The following is a 16,086-nucleotide window of genomic DNA, read 5'->3' as shown; positions in this document are numbered from 1 at the left end:
GTGAGGCTCACAGTCGTAATCCCCATTTTACAGATGAGGTAACTGAGGCACAGAGAAGTGAAGTGATTTGCCCAAAGTCACACAGCTGACAAATGGCGGAGCCGGGATTAGAACCCACGACCAAGCCCTTACTATGTGCCAGGCACTGTACTTGTGTGACTTTGGGCAAGTCACTTAACTTCTCTGTGCCTCAGTTACCTCATCTGTAAAGTGGGAATTAAGACTGGGAGCCCCCCGTGGGACAACCTGATCACCTTGTCACCTCCCCAGCGCTTAGAGCAGTGCTTTGCATTCATTCATTCATTCAATCATATTTATTGAGCGCTTACTGTGTGCAGAGCACTGTACTAAGCTCTTGGGAGGTACATGTTGGCAACATATAGAGACAGTCCCTACCCAACAACAGGCTTACAGTCTAGAAGGGGGATACACATAGTAAGTGCTTAATAAATGACATCATCATTATTATTATTACTATGACTACGCACTAGGATGGTTACGAGCAAATCGTGTTGGAAACGGTGCCTGTCCCACATGGGGCTCTCAGTCTTAATTCCCCATTTTATAGGTGAGGGAACTGAGGTATAGAGAAGTGAAATGACAAGTGCAAGGTCTCACATCAGACAAGCTGGAATTAGAACCAGGGTCATGCTGATTCCCAGGCCCATGCTCTGTCCCCTAGGCCGTGCCTTGGCCTGCTGGTGGGTAGTGGGAAACCCAAGCCCTGCATTGCTCTGGAATTGTTAAAAAATAAAAAAAAAAAAAAATAAAAAAAAAAAATGACACACCCCCTCTTCAGATCTGCCAGACGATCACTCTAGCCCCCTTCAAAGCCTTACCGAAAGATGTTCTTCTCCAAGAGGCCTTCCCTCACTAAGCCCTCATTTCCTCTTCTCCCACTCCCTTCTGCGAAACCCAGATTTGCTCCCTTTTTTCCCACCCCTCCCTCAGCCTCAAAGCACTTATGTGCACACCCATAATTTATTTATTCATATTAATATCTGTTTTCCCCTCTAGACTGTAAACTAATTTGGGCAGGGAATGCGTCTACCCACTTTATTATATTGTAGTTTCCCAAGCATTTAGTAAAGCGCTCTGCACACAGTAAATGTTCAATAAATAAATAACAATTGATTCTTATAGCAGTGCCCTGTCCCAAACACTTCTACCCTATCACCCCTACTCCTTCCCTCTGCTCTACCCCACCTCCCCACACCAAAGCACTTGTTTGTATATGTACATATATATTATTCTATTTATCTTATTAGTGGTGTATTTATCTATAATTCTATTTCTTTATATTGATGCTATTGATTCCTGTCCACTTGTTTTATTTTGTTGTCCATCTTCCCTTTCTAGACTGTGAGCTCATTGGGTAGGAAAGCAGCGTGGCTCAGTGGAAAGAGACCGGGCTCAGGAGTCAGAGGTCATGGGTTCTAAACCCAGTCTGCTATGTGACTTTAGACAAATCACTTAACTTCTCTGAGCCTCAGTGACCTCATCTGTAAAATGGGGATGAAGACTGTGAGCCCCCCGTGGGACAACCTGATCACCTTGTATCCCCCAGATCTTGGAACAGGGCTTTACACATAGTAAACTTTTAACAAATGCCATCATTATTATTATTATTATTATTATTATTATTTGTTGCCAAATTGTACTTTCCAAGCGCTTATTACAGTGCTCTGCACACAGTAAGTGCCCAATAAATATGACAATGAATGAATGACTCCCATCCAATGGCTTTCTCACATTCTCAATTGTTTCTTCGACCTTACTTTCCTTTGGCATTTGGATCAGTGACGCAGTTGGTTCTGTGACCTCTGGGCATTTGATATTTGCCCCACCCTCAACCCCACAGTTCTTATATTCCTACGTCTAAATTATATGGTATAAATTACTTATCCCCATCAATGTCTGTCTCTCCCAGACTGTAAGCTTGTTATAGAGAAGCAGCATGGCTCAGTGGAAAGAGCCTGGGCTTTGGAGTCAGAGGTCATGGGTCGATTCCCGGCTCCGCCAATTGTCAGCTGTGTGACTCTGGGCAAGTCGCTTAACTTCTCTGTGCTTCCGTTACCTCATCTGTATAATGGGGATGTGCCCAGCTAGCTCAGTTGGTAGAGCATGAGACTCTTAATCTCAGGGTTGTGGGTTCGTGCCCCATGTTGGGCGTGAATCTTTACAGAAGCAGCGTGGCTCAGTGGAAAGAGCATGGGCTTTGGAGTCAGAGGTCATGGGTTCAAATCCTGGCTCTGCCACATGTCTGCTGTGTGACCTTGGGCAAGTCACTTAACTTCTCGGAGCCTCAGTTACCTCATCTGTAAAATGGAGATGATGACTGTGAGCCCCACGTGGGACAACCTGATCACCTTGTATCCCCCCAGTGCTTAGAACAGTGCTTTGCACATAGTAAGCACTTAACAAATGCCATTATTATTATTATTAAGACTGTGAGCCCCCCGGGGGACAACCTGATCACCTTGTAACCTCCCCAGCACTTTGAACAGTGCTTTGCACACAGTAAGCGGTTAATAAATGTCATTATTATCATTATTATTACGGGCAGGGAATGTGTTATTGCACTCTCCCAAGTGCTTAGTACAGTGCTCTGTGCAAGCAAGCACTCAATAATAAATACTATTGATTAGTTGATCATTGATTGATGTAGCCTTTATGTTGTCCTGTTAGGACCCCATCACCATGAAGTCATCAATCAAGCAGTCATCCAAACCTTTCCTGAACTTTCCGCTGTTTTCTGCCTTTACATTTTCCTAGGGTAACACATTCTCCATGCCTCCTACCTGGTAGGTCAAGGAGTGTTTCCTTGTATTCATTTGAATTTCCCTGTTTCAAGCTCCAGTGAGGTTAATCATCATAATAATTCTAATAATTGCGGTATCTGTTTAGTGCTTACTATGTGCCAAGCACTGTTCAAAGTGCTGGGGTGGATGCAAGGTAATCAGGTTGAACAAAGTCCAAGACTCCCCGCACCTCCTCCTCCAGCTCTGGGATTTGGAGAACAACAATTTCATGTTACCCAGTGATAATAAGAGAAGAAGCGTGGCTCAGTGGAAAAAGTACGGACTTTGGAGTCAGAGGTCACGGGTTCAAATCCTGGCTCCGCCAATTGTCAGCTGTGTGATCTTGGGCAAGTCACTTCACTTCTCTGTGCCTCAGTTCCCTCAACTGTAAAATGGGGATTAATAATGGAATTTATTAAGCACTTACTATGTGCAAATGATAATAATAATGGCATTTATTAAGTGCTTACTATGTGCAAAGCACTGTTCTAAGAGCTGGGGAGGTTACAAGGTGATCAGGTTGTCCCACGGGGGGCTCACAGTCTTCATCCCCATTTGGCAGATGAGGGAACTGAGGCCCAGAGAAGTGAAGTGACTTGCCCAAAGTCACACACTTGACAAGTGGCGGAGCTGGGATTTGAACCCATGACCTCTGACTCCAAAGCCCAGCTCTTTTCCACTGAGCCATGCTGCTTCTCTGTAAGACTGTAAGCCCAATGTGGGACAACCTGATCACCTTGTATCCCCCCAGCACTTAGAACAGTGCGTTGCACATAGTAGGTGCTTAACAAATACCATCATTATTATTATTATTTTTAGCAGCAAGATCCCGGGCTTGGGACTCAGTGGTTGTGGGTTCTAATCCCAGCTCCGCCACTTGTCTGCTGTGTGACCTTGGGCAAGTCACTTAACTTCTCTGGGCCTCAGCTACCTCATCTTTTAAAATGGGGATTAAGACTGCGAGCCCCATGTGGGACAATCTGCTTACCTGTATTTACCTCAGCGCTTAGAACAGTACTTGTCACATAGTAAGCACTTAACAAATACCATAATTATTATTATAACAACAATAATAATAATAATAGATATTTAATATTTGCCATTTGCCAAGCACTGTACTAAGTCCTGGGGTTGAAACAATAGTATTAGTTTGGAAACAGCCCCTTTCTCACAGGATGTTCACAGTTTAATTAGGAGAGACCAATTATTCAATCTCCATTTCATAACTGGGGAAAATGAGGCCCAGAGAAGGTAAATGACTTCTCCAAGGTCACACTGCAGGCTTTAATTATATTTGTTCTGACGACTTTGACACCTGTCTACATGTTTTGTTTTATTCTCTGTCACCCCCTTCTAGACAGTGAGCCTGTTGTTGGGTAGGGACCGTCTCCATATGTTGCCAACTTGTACTTCCCAAGCACTTAGTACAGTTCTCTGCACACAGTAAGCTCTCAATAAATATAATTGAATGAATAAAAACGATTGAATGAATGAATGAAAAGTGGCAGAGCGGTGTTAGAATGCAGATTCTCTGATTCCCAGGCCAGTGTAGTCTCCACTAGGCTAAATGTCTCCTTTATTATTTTGTACATTTCAATCTCATCTCCTCTCACCCTACAGTTTTTCAGACTGCACTGGTTTTTTCAGTATATATCCTCTCAAGAAAGCTGTTCCATTATCCTGGTCACTTTGGTTGCCTTTTTTGGTATGAAGCCAATCTGTTAAAGGAGGAATAGCGGAAAGTCAGTAGTCATTCACTGGTTCACTTCAAGAAAAAGTCCACAAATACTAAGGTGTTTTGCTGTTTTGATTTTCTTTGGACCATTCAGGAGCAAAGTCATTTTTCTGATTCAATCAATCAATCATATTTACTGAGCGTTTACAGTTTGCAGACCACTGCACTAAGCACTTGGGAGAGCTCAATATAACAGAGTTGTGACATGTTCCCTGCCCACAAGGAGCTTAAAGTCTAGAGGGGGAAACGGACATTGAAATGAATTATGGATATGTACATAAATACTGGGGATGGGGAAGGGAAGGCTGAAGTTGGGGTGAAAAAGGTATACAAATCCCAGTGCAAAGGCGATGCAGAAAAAAGAGGGAATAGCAGAAATGAGGGCTTAGACTGGAAAAGCTTCTTGGGGGTGATGTGATTTGAATACAGCTTTGAAGATGAGAAGAGTTATCGTTTGTCACATAAGAAGGGGAGCGAATTCCAGGCCGGAGTCAGGATGTGGGAGAGGGGTTCAGTGGTGAGAAAGATGAGTTCGAGGTACAGTGAGTAGTTTGGCATTAGAGGAGTAAGGGAGGTAAGGTTGTAATAGGAAATCAGCAAGGTAAGGTAAGAGGGAGCATGGTGACAATGTTTTAAAGCCAATGATAAGGAGTTTCTGTTTATTAATAATGATAATAATAATAATGATGACATTTATTAAGCACTTACTATATTCAAAGCACTGTCTATGTGTTGGGGAGGTTACAAGGTGATCAGGTTGTCCCACGTGGTGCTCACAGTCTTAATCCCCATTTTATAGATGAGGTAACTGAGGCCCAGAGAAGTCACACAGCTGACAATTAGTGGAGTCAGTATTTGAACCCATGACTTCTGACTCTTCTAATCAGTCAATCAATCAATCATATTTATTGAGCACTTACTGTGTGCAGAGCACTGTACTAAGCTCTTGGGAAGTACAAGTGGGCAACATATAGAGACGGTCCCTACCCAACAGTGGGCTCACAGTCTAGAAGGGGGAGACAGACAACAAAACAAAACATATTAACAAAATAAAATAAATAGAATAGATATGTACAAGTAAAATAAATGGAGTAATAAATATGTACAAACATATATACATATATACAGGTGCTGTGGGGAAGGGAAGGAGGTAAGATGGGGGGGTGGACAGGGGGACGAGGGGGAGAGGAAGGAAGGGGCTCAGTCTGGGAAGGCCTCCTGGAGGAGGTGAGCTCTCAGTAGGGCCTTGAAGGGAGGAAGAGAGCTAGCTTGGCGGATGGGCAGAGGGAGGGCATTCCAGGGGAGGACGTGGGCTGGGGGTCGATGGCGGGACAGGCGAGAACGAGGTACGGTGAGGGGATTAGCAGCAGAGGAGAGGAGGGTGCAGGCTGGACTGGAGAAGGAGAGAAGGAAGGTGAGGGAGGAGGGGACGAGGTGATGGACAGCCTTGAAGTCGAGGGTGAGGAGTTTCTGCCTGATGCGCAGATTGATTGGTAGCCACTGGAGATTTCTGAGGAGGGAAGTAATATGCCCAGAGCATTTCTGGACAAAGATAATCCGGGCAGCAGCATGAAATATGGATTGAAGTGGGGAGAAACACGAGGATGGGAGATCAGAGAGAAGGCTGATGCAGTAGTCCATATGGGACAGGATGAGAGCTTGAATGAGCAGGGTAGCGGTATGGATGGAGAGGAAAGGGCGGATCTTGGCAATGTTGCGGAGCTGAGACCGGCAGGTTTTGGTGACGGCTTGGATGTGAGGGGTGAATGAGAGAGCGGAGTCGAGGATGACACCAAGGTTGCGGGCTTGTGAGACGGGAAGGATGGTAGTGCCGTCAACAGAGATGGGAAAGTCAGGGAGAGGGCAAGGTTTGGGAGGGAAGACAAGGAGTTCAGTCAGTCTTCATCTGACTGCATTTATTGAGCGCTTACTGTGCACAGCGCACTGTGCTAAGCGCTGCAGCACTGAACTAAGTCCACGGTTCTTCTTCTTCATGATCCCTGCCTCCTTCAGTGACCTCTGCTCCTCTATGATATATTCAGAGATGCTACTAGTACTACTACTAATAATAATGGCATTTATTAAGCACTTACTATGTTCAAAGCACTATTCTAAGTGCTGGGGAGGTTACAAGGTGATCAGGTTGTCTCACAGGGGCTCACAGTCTTAATCCCCATTTTTACAGATGAGGTAGCTGAGGCACAGAGAAGTTAAGTGACTTGCCCAAAGTCACACAGGTGACAATTGGCAGAGCCGGGATTTGAACCCATGACCTCTGACTCCAAAGCCTGGGCTCTTTCCACTGAGCCATGATGCTTCCCCTACAGGGGAAGCTACAGGTGCAACCAATCAGAATGTCTTTCTTTTCTTTGAAAGGCACTGGATTTCTTTCATTTATTTCTTTCCCAATATGTGAATTTTAATATACCGTCATTAATTTTGACATCATCTTACTGTGCTTTAAAATCAGATCCCAATCTGAGGGGATAAAATCAAGTTCAATTTCACTTGCTTGGAATGAGCATTTGTCATTTGGGAGTGTAATTACCGACACCACAAAGGAGAGGACTTTTTGCCCGACAGGGAAATATACGTAGTAATAATAGGGGTAACAATAATGCTAACAGTCGTAATAGTACAATTGTTATTATTATTACGTATGGCATTGATTAAGTGATTACGAGGTTTCAAAGAATGGTACTAAGCGCTGGTGTAGGTATAAAATAATCTGATTGGATACAATGCCTGTGCCACACAGGGTTCAATTTAGAGATTAGAAGAAAAGAAGGATCCGATCTCTGTCCTTCAGTTGGAAAAGATTATCTCTGGTGATAATTAAATGAGAAATTTTACGGATTCTTAGGAAGCCCTAAATAGCCTCAACACAGGGCAGCCTGAGAAGCAGCATGGCTCAGTGGAAAGAACGCGGGCTTTGGAGTCAGAGGTCAATTAATCAATCAATCGTATTTATTGAGCGTTTACTGTGTGCAGAGCACTGTACTAAGTGCTTGGGAAGTACAAGTTGGCAACAGGTCGTGGGTTCTAATCCCAGCTCTACCACTTGTCAGCTGTGTGACTTTGGGCACATCACTTAAATTCTCTGTGCCTCAGTTACCTCATCTGTAAAATGAGGATGGAGACTGTGAGCCCCTCATGGGACTATCTGATCACCTTGTATCCCCCCAGTGCTTAAGTAAGCGCTTAACAAATGCCATTGATATCATTATTATTACTACTGTTACTGCTACTACTAAGAGAACCACGGTTGGACTCACAAAATCAATCAATCAGTCATATCTATGGAGCAATTACAGGCTTTCCCCATTATAGCTTGCCCCATAAAAGACCACTGTCCTAATGGCTACAGGAAATATTAGAATCATGTCTCAGCGGCCAACCACCTTCGAGCAAAATTGATTATTATATTATTTATTAGCCCTTAAAAGCTCTGGAAACCATTGGCGTATGACAGACCCGCCTTATACTTAGCAGGATGCTTTGTCTACAGCTAACTTCAAGTAGAAGTGATTAAGATTTTGATCATTTCCATTTGAATGTTTTGATGAATGCTTTGATCTGACTGATTCCTGGAACAAGGGCCACCTTGTTAAAATCCATAGAAAGAGAAGAAAAATGGAAACTGCACCAATCCTGACATTCACGAGGAATCGAGGCGACAAACCTGGACCCATCCAAAGGAATAATGGCGACCGAGCTAAGCATTTGTCAGGAATCTATCAACCAATCAATCAATAAATCTAGCCAGAATACAAAATTTAATTCTGCCTGAATCCTCTGAAGAGCTGTAAAACTTGGGTTAAACATGTCTGTTGGCCAATAATAACCGGAGATATAATTGAATAGAGCGCAACTAGGAAGTTCAAATGAAGATCAACTCAGCAGTCCCAGGTCATGTCGGGAATTAAGAGCCAGAGAATGCAAGGGGGAGGCAGTCATGGCTCCTGGTGGTTTTGATTGGATGGAAAAATGTGGGGTTTGATATCACAGGTAATAATAATGATAACTGTGGTATATGTTAAGTGTGTGGTTTGGTATCACAGGTAATAATAATGATAACTGTGGTATATGTTGAGTTCTTACTTCTACCCAGCACTGTACTAAGCTCTGGGGTGGATACGGGAAATTCATTCAATTATTCATTCAATCATATTTGTTGAGCGCTTACTGTGTTCAGAGCACTATACTAAGCGCTTGGGAAGTACAAGTCAGCAACATATAGAGAAGGTCCCTAACCAACAACGGGCTCACAGTCTAGAAGATCAAACACAGATGCCTGCAGCTCACAGTCTAAGTAGGAGGGACAACAGGAATTGAATCCTTGTTTTACATATGAGGAAACACAGTAAGCACTCAATAAATACGATTGATTGATTGATTGATTGAAACTGAGTCACAGAGAAAGAAGCAGCGTGGCTCAGTGGAAAGAGCACGGGCTTTGGAGTCAGAGGTCATTCATTCATTCAATCAATTGTATTTATTGAGCACTTACTGTGTACAGAGCACTGTACTAAGCACTTGGGAACTACAAATTGGCAACATACAGAGACAGTCCCTACCCAACAGTGGGCTCACAGTCTAGAAGGGGGACAGTCTAGAGGTCATGGGTTCGAATCCCGGCTCCGCCACATGTCTGCTGTGTGACCTTGGGCAAGTCACTTAACTTCTCTGTGCCTCAGTTACCTCATCTGTAAAATGGGGACTAAGACTGTGAGCCCGACGTGGGACAACCTGATCACCTTGTATTCCCCCCTCCAGCACTTAGAACAGTGCTTTGCACATAGTAAGCACTTAACAAATGCCATTATTAGTTAATTAATTAAGTGACTTGTCCAAGGTCACACAGCAGACAAGTCTGCTGTAGTGGCTAGAGCACAGGCCTGGGAGTGAGAAGGACTTGGGTTCAAAACCCAGCTCCGCCTCTTGCCTGCTGTGTGAACATGGGCAAGTCACTTCACTTCTCTGTGCCTCAGTTACCTCAGCTGTAAAATGGGGATTAAGACTGGGAGCCGCATGTGGGAAATAAACGTTGTCCAATCTGATTAGTTGTTTCTACACTAGCACTTAGAACAATGCCGGGCACATCAGAGAAAATGTTTAATGAATACCAAAAAAAAAAAAAAAGTGGCAAAGCCAGGATTCACAATTAGAACCTAGGTCCTTGGGCTCCCAAACCTGTGCTCTTTCCACTAGGCAATACTGCTTCTCTGTACATACCAAAACACAACTCAAAAGCCATCTTATTTTATCTGAAGCCATCTTCAGTCTTCCCCAGGTTGAGTGGCTAAATCTTAAGGACAGCCTGTTGGAATATGACCCAAGATACAGAAAACCAAAGTAAAGGACACAGCCCCTGCTCTGGAGGGACTTCCAAGGAGCAATAACTTGTCAAACATAAAATAGGCAAAAGAATAAGGGCACTGGTACAAATGGAAATTGTTAAGAAGTCAATTTAAGATTGGAAGAATAAAAAAATGTGATTGCCGCCCGGTGTGGGACGGTAACCATGCCTGATCTGGTAGTATTGTACCTTCCAGGCACATAGTAATGCTTAATGAATACCACAGTTATTATTTTCAATTGCACATGACTGCTAAGGAGGCTGATAATAATAATAATGATGGTATTTCTTAAGGGAGAGAAAAAGTTCAAACAGTAAACCTCCGTAATTTGGATTAGGAGGGATGACCAGACAGTAATAATAATAATAATAATAATAATAATAACGGCATTTATTAAGTGCTTACTAGGTGCAAAGCACTGTTCTAAGCGCTGAGGAGGTTACAAGGTGATGAGGTTGTCCCATGGGGGGCTCACAGCCTTAACCCTCATTGTACAGATGAGGTAGTTAAGGCACAGAAAAGTTAAGTGGCAGATTCAGGATTTGAACCCATGCCCTCTGGCTCCAAAGCCTGTGCTCTTTCCACTGAGCCATGCTGCCAGATGCGGGGGTGGGGGATAAGGAGGGCTGTCCAAGAAATGGGGGGAGTTAAGTCCAGGGCATCTCTTGGAGAGCGTGGTCAATTGACAGGACTCTGAAGGTGGGGAGAAAGAGGCTTGGAAGATTTGAGGAAGGCAAATTCCATGTTTGGGATTTGGGGGTTAAGCAATAAGTCAGAGATGGCCTATTTTATAGCAGCATGACCTAGTGGAAAGAGGACAGGCCTGAGGGTCAGAGGACCTGAGTTCTAAACTTGATCCACCAATTATCTGCGATATGATCTTGGGCAATCCAGCAATTACTCGGATTTGCTCCCTGTTTTTCATCCCTTCCTCAGCCCCACAGCACTTATGAACATAGTCATAATTTATTTATTTATATTAACATCTGTCTCTGTCTAGACTGTAAGCCTGTTGCAGGCCAGGAGTTTCGTTGTCTGTCTCCCCCTTCTAGACAGTGAGCCCGTTGTTGGGTAGGGACCGTCTCTATATGTTGCCGACTTGGACTTCCCAAGCACTTAGTACAGTGCTCTGCACACACAAAGCGCTCAATAAATACGATAATGAATGAATGAATGAATCTACCAACTCTAATATATTGAACTCTCCCAAGCACTTAGCACTGTGCTCTGTACACAGTATGCACTCAATAAATACGATTGATTGACTGATGAATCAGTGGTTTTTTATTGAATGTTTACCATATGCAGAGCACTGTATTAATGATGATGTTATTGGCATTTTTAAGTGCTTACTATGTGCAAAGCACTGTTCTAAGCGCTGGGGAGAATACAAGGTGATCAGGTTGTCCCACGCAGGGATCACAGTCTTAACCCCCATTTTACAGATGAGGTAACAAGGCACAGAGAAGTTAAGTGACTTACCCAAAGTCACACAGCTGACAATTGGCGGAGCTGGAATTTGAGCCCATGACCTCTGACTCCCAAGCCCGTGCTCTTTCCACTGAGCCACACTGCTTCTCCCTGCTTCTCTATTAAGTGCTTGCATGAGTACAGTGCAAATCACTTAACTTCTTGGGGTCTCAATTACTTCATTTGCAAATGGGGATTAAATCTTCCTCCTACTTAGAATATGAATTAATGCTTATTTTGACTCTACTCCAGGATTTAGTACAATGCTTGGCACATTATAAGCAACAAGTACCACTTTTTTAAAAAATAGAAAAGATGCAAGAGTCAGTGGAATGATAGTTTGAGAAGTCTGGAGAATGTGAACTGGGGTGGGATGGAAGACGAGTTCAGAAGTGCAAGGAGGAGACAGTAGTCAGAGAGCCCTGAAACCAACGTTTGGAAGTCTTCATCTTTAAAAACATTTAACAAAATCAAGTTCCCACTGCTGTGGCTCCAAGCTAAACTGAACCATTTACACCTAAACAAAAGTTCAGATGAACAAATGCAAATTTAGTGTCCCCTGAGTCTTGTTCAGTTGAGAATTTAGTACATTCACCTCGTCATCCCTCCGTAAGTTGGTTATTATTGAAGTTCCATTCTGTCCAAAGGACCTTGGAGCATCAGGGACTCAGAAATACTGCCCAACTCTATCTTGTTATACTGTGCTTTTTCTGAATAATAAAAATAATCATGATGATACAATAATAACGTGTCAGGTCCCAAGAGATAGTGCACCTAATAAAATTGCCCTTTGAATTTCCCATCTGCAAACATGAGAAAACTATTAGTTCAGCTCTGGATATCATGAGGCATTATTTAAGCGTTTGAACAGCTTGTGCAGACTTACATTTTTCTAGTGACAGGTAAAACTGGGTTCTCTCCAGTCTAGTCTGCAAATTGCAATTTTAAAAACAGCAATGGTTTGGAAACCAATTTTTATGCAGATTTATAATAATGAGGTCTCTGTGTGTGAACATTCTCACATTTTCCCTGCTAGTTGAGCTGCTTTGATGGCTGATTTTCTTTTTCTCTCTCCTTTACTTTTTTAATTTTTTTGCTGTTATTGTTCTGGCCAGAAAACAAATGCATAGTTACCTGGCTACTTAAGGTCTCAGGAAACCTGGAATAGCTTCCTTATCTGTGATCACACTTTTTGAATACTAATGATTTCCAAACCGTCTCTCAAAAATTTAGGGAATTATGAACATCCCTTTCCAATCTGAACACCTAAATTTGGAAAAAAAAAGTATTTTCCCTTTTCATAGGTCAATTTATAGCAAATTAGAAATGCATGTGTATTATTACTTTATATTTTTAGTTTGACAGGCACATTGTTCAATCAATTAATGGTATTGATTAAGCACTTATTATGTGCAGGGCACTGTACTAAGCTCTTGGGATAGTGCGGAATAATAGAATCGTTCTTCCTATTAGATTCTGGAACTGTTTCATGGTTTCTTTCAATAATAATAATAATAATAATGATGGTATTTGGTAAGTGCTTACTATGTGCAAAGCACTGTTCTAAGCGCTGGGGGGATAGAAGGTGATCAGGTTGTCCCACGTGGGGCTCACAGTCTTCATCCCCATTTTACAGATGAGGGAACAAATCAATCAATCAATCCATTTGTATTTGTTGAGTGCTTATTGTGTGCAGAGCACTGTACTAAGCACTTGGTGAGTACAATACAACAATGTAGTGGATACATTCCCTGACCATGACTAGCTTATTAAAAATCTGCTTTTTATATTTTCTTGAAAACCTGTTCTCCTTCCCCTTTATAGTGTGAACCCCATGTGGGACAGGGACTGTCTGATCTGTGCCATCCTTAGCAGTTAGTAAAGACCATGGCACCCAATATAGGGCTTCACAAACACCAGAATTACTCAGACATGTTAATCATCATCATCAATCGTATTTATTGAGCGCTTACTATGTGCAGAGCACTGTACTAAGCGCTTGGGAAGTACAAATTGAACACTCATTTTAATGAGTGTTCAAGTCACTGCAGAACCTGTCCTTCATTTAACCAGACTAAACCTTGATGGTCTGTTGGAAGCTATTCCTTAGAACTTTATCTAAAGCTCCACCCTCCAGCCCCAACTATGATTTAAGCTGTTTTGATGGACAAACAATGCGAATGTTACACGGTTCATCTTTCTTTCATTAAGCTCTGTTCTGGGAGGGCAGTGAACTCTCAATGAACACCGATTTCATTCACACTTGACTGAAAACCAGAAAACATCAGTTCAATTTGAGAGGGTAAGTTCTCCTGATCCTTCACATCAGAACTTTATAAACAAGTTAGATTAAACGGTGACCCATTGTAAATGTGTTTAACTCCTTGGGTGAAGACCCAAGCCAAATTTTCACTTTACTTTAATTTAGCCTCAGCATTTTAGCTCCGATGACAAGATTTCCAGAACTTCCCTTTGCTGTTTCCGATATTATTGTTCTTCCAGATTTTCCTCTCTGGGGGAAGATTTAAAGCCACCCTACAGTTCCTTAGACATAAAACCGTACACATTAAACAGAAAACCGTAGTTGAAGGATGATGCATTGTTCAAGCATGTACTACAAAGCCCGAGTGCAAGAAACAGGAAAGCATTTGCAGGAATTTTGATTTGAAGACTTCTATAAAGTTTAAAATTGTTGTTTTTGAGTCTAATTGTTGTCTAATACCAGCTCTGCCACTTGTCTGCTGTGTGGCCTTAGGGGAATCGCTTCACTCCTCTGTGCCTCGGTTACCTCATCTGTAAAATGGGGATTAAGACTGTGAGCCCTATGTGAGACAGGGACTATGCCCAGCCCTAATTTGCTTGTATCCACCCCAGCGCTAAGTACAGTGCCTGGCCCATAGTGAGCATATGACAAATACCATGATAATAATTATTATTGTTTTTATTATAACTATCTGTTTTTAACCACTACAAAATGTATCAATGAAATTGACCTAGTCCACTCTATCCATGCTCTGAAAAGCCATGAATTCCAATATGCTGTCTTGTTCTCCAAGACAACTAAATCATCATTTCTTTAAAAGCCATTTTTAGGCAGATTATCAGATCCTAACACATAAAGAAATTTTGTAGACAATTACACTTTCGTATGCTTGACCTCATATTCAAAATTTAGGCTTTGGTGTTTTATGAACTGAATGGTGCTGAATTTGTTTCAGAACCTCTTAAACTCTTACTAGATATCATGGATCTATTGGGAAAACAAGGTTTCTTTTCGAAACACAAGCTGTTTCTTTTCCTATTTCTTGGAGATGATTAAATTGATTTAGATCAAGTGTCTCAGTTCTTGACCTCGAGGAACTCATCTTCTAGGTTAGAAAAGACATACTGTACAGCCTGGGCTATGAAATACAACCTGCAGGTTGTACGGTTATATCAAAATCACCATCAGTTGTATTTACCTGTTGGTGTTGCCAGCTTTGGGTCATCATGGCCTTAGGGGAATGAAAAAAGAAGTATAAGGCAAGCTCTCTGCCCTCAAGGAACTTTGTCTGTCAGGGAGAAAACAGAAAACACAAAGGTTCAGAAAGATCCAGAACTTGTATTTCTCCTCTACGTGAACACACATTAATCAACCGATCCATCAGTGGTGTTTGTAAATGTTTACATTATTTATAAATAGCACTAATTGATTAATTGAGTGTTTATGGTGTGCACAGCACTGCTCCGAGTTCTTGGAGATAACAATAATCAATCAATCAATGGTATTTATTGATCACCAGCTGTGTAGAGCACCGTGCTAAGCCCTCAGGAGAGTACAGAGTTGGTAGGCACATTCCCTGCCCACACCCAGCTTACAGTCTAGAGAGGGAGAGCAATAAAGTTGGTAGACATGATCTCAGCTCTCAAGGAGCTTAGGTGGATGTATGCAGCTAATTATAGAGGGGGTTGATTATAGTTCCCAGGACGGAGGGGCCTATCACAGCTGCAACCCCATAGGGTCACCCTTTATCAAGGTGAGACTCCCTCAACTTGGAATGATTGAAAGTGAAACAATAACAGGATTTATTAAAAAGAAAGTGCTCAGCTCCTATGAAAGTCTAGCCTTTCCTGAGTATCACCCCATCGCCCCCATCTTCACCAACTTTGATATTCCAGGATGGTGGCCAGGATTATACTTCAATCAATCAATCAATCAATCGTATTTATTAAGCACTTACTGTGTGCAGAGCACTGTACTAAGCGCTTGGGAAGTCCAAGTTGGCAACATATAGAGACAGTCCCTACCCAACAGCGGGCTCACAGTCTAGAAGGGGGAGACAGAGAACAAAACCAAACATATTGACAAAATAAAATAAATAGAATAGATATGTACAAGTAAAATAAATAAATAAATAGAGTAATAAATATGTACAAACATATATACAGGTGCTGTGGGGAAGGGAAGGAGGTAAGACGGGGGGATGGAGAGGGGGAGGAGGGGGAGGAGGGGGAGATACTTCATGCCTCCTGTGATTCCTCTATGAAATACCATGGTAACGCCATGTCTTTCGGACAGCAGGGAGTTCACCACGAAAGGCTTCTATGAGGAGGAGGGTTTTTATTAGGGCTTTGAAGGAAAAGAGGGTTCCAGTTATGAGTGGTTTATAATTGGTTTCTACAAGTCCTGCTCTACCATATAAAAAAAAAAAAACTTGAGAGTGTGTTCATTAACTAAAGT

General features: G+C 42.4%; 1 non-coding gene across 1 annotated transcript; it reads left to right on the top strand.

The window, feature by feature from the left end:
- The first annotated feature begins 2,099 nt into the window (after window positions 1-2,099).
- Window positions 2,100-2,172, top strand: TRNAK-CUU. Its single transcript has one exon. It is a non-coding gene; the product is annotated as a tRNA-Lys (tRNA).
- The last annotated feature ends 13,914 nt before the right edge of the window (window positions 2,173-16,086 follow it).

Source organism: Tachyglossus aculeatus, chromosome 1 (genome assembly GCF_015852505.1).
Source record: "Tachyglossus aculeatus isolate mTacAcu1 chromosome 1, mTacAcu1.pri, whole genome shotgun sequence".
Lineage (NCBI taxonomy): Eukaryota > Metazoa > Chordata > Mammalia > Monotremata > Tachyglossidae > Tachyglossus > Tachyglossus aculeatus.
The sequence above is the reverse complement of the archived record's forward strand: the minus strand, read 5'-3'. Positions and strand labels throughout refer to the sequence as shown.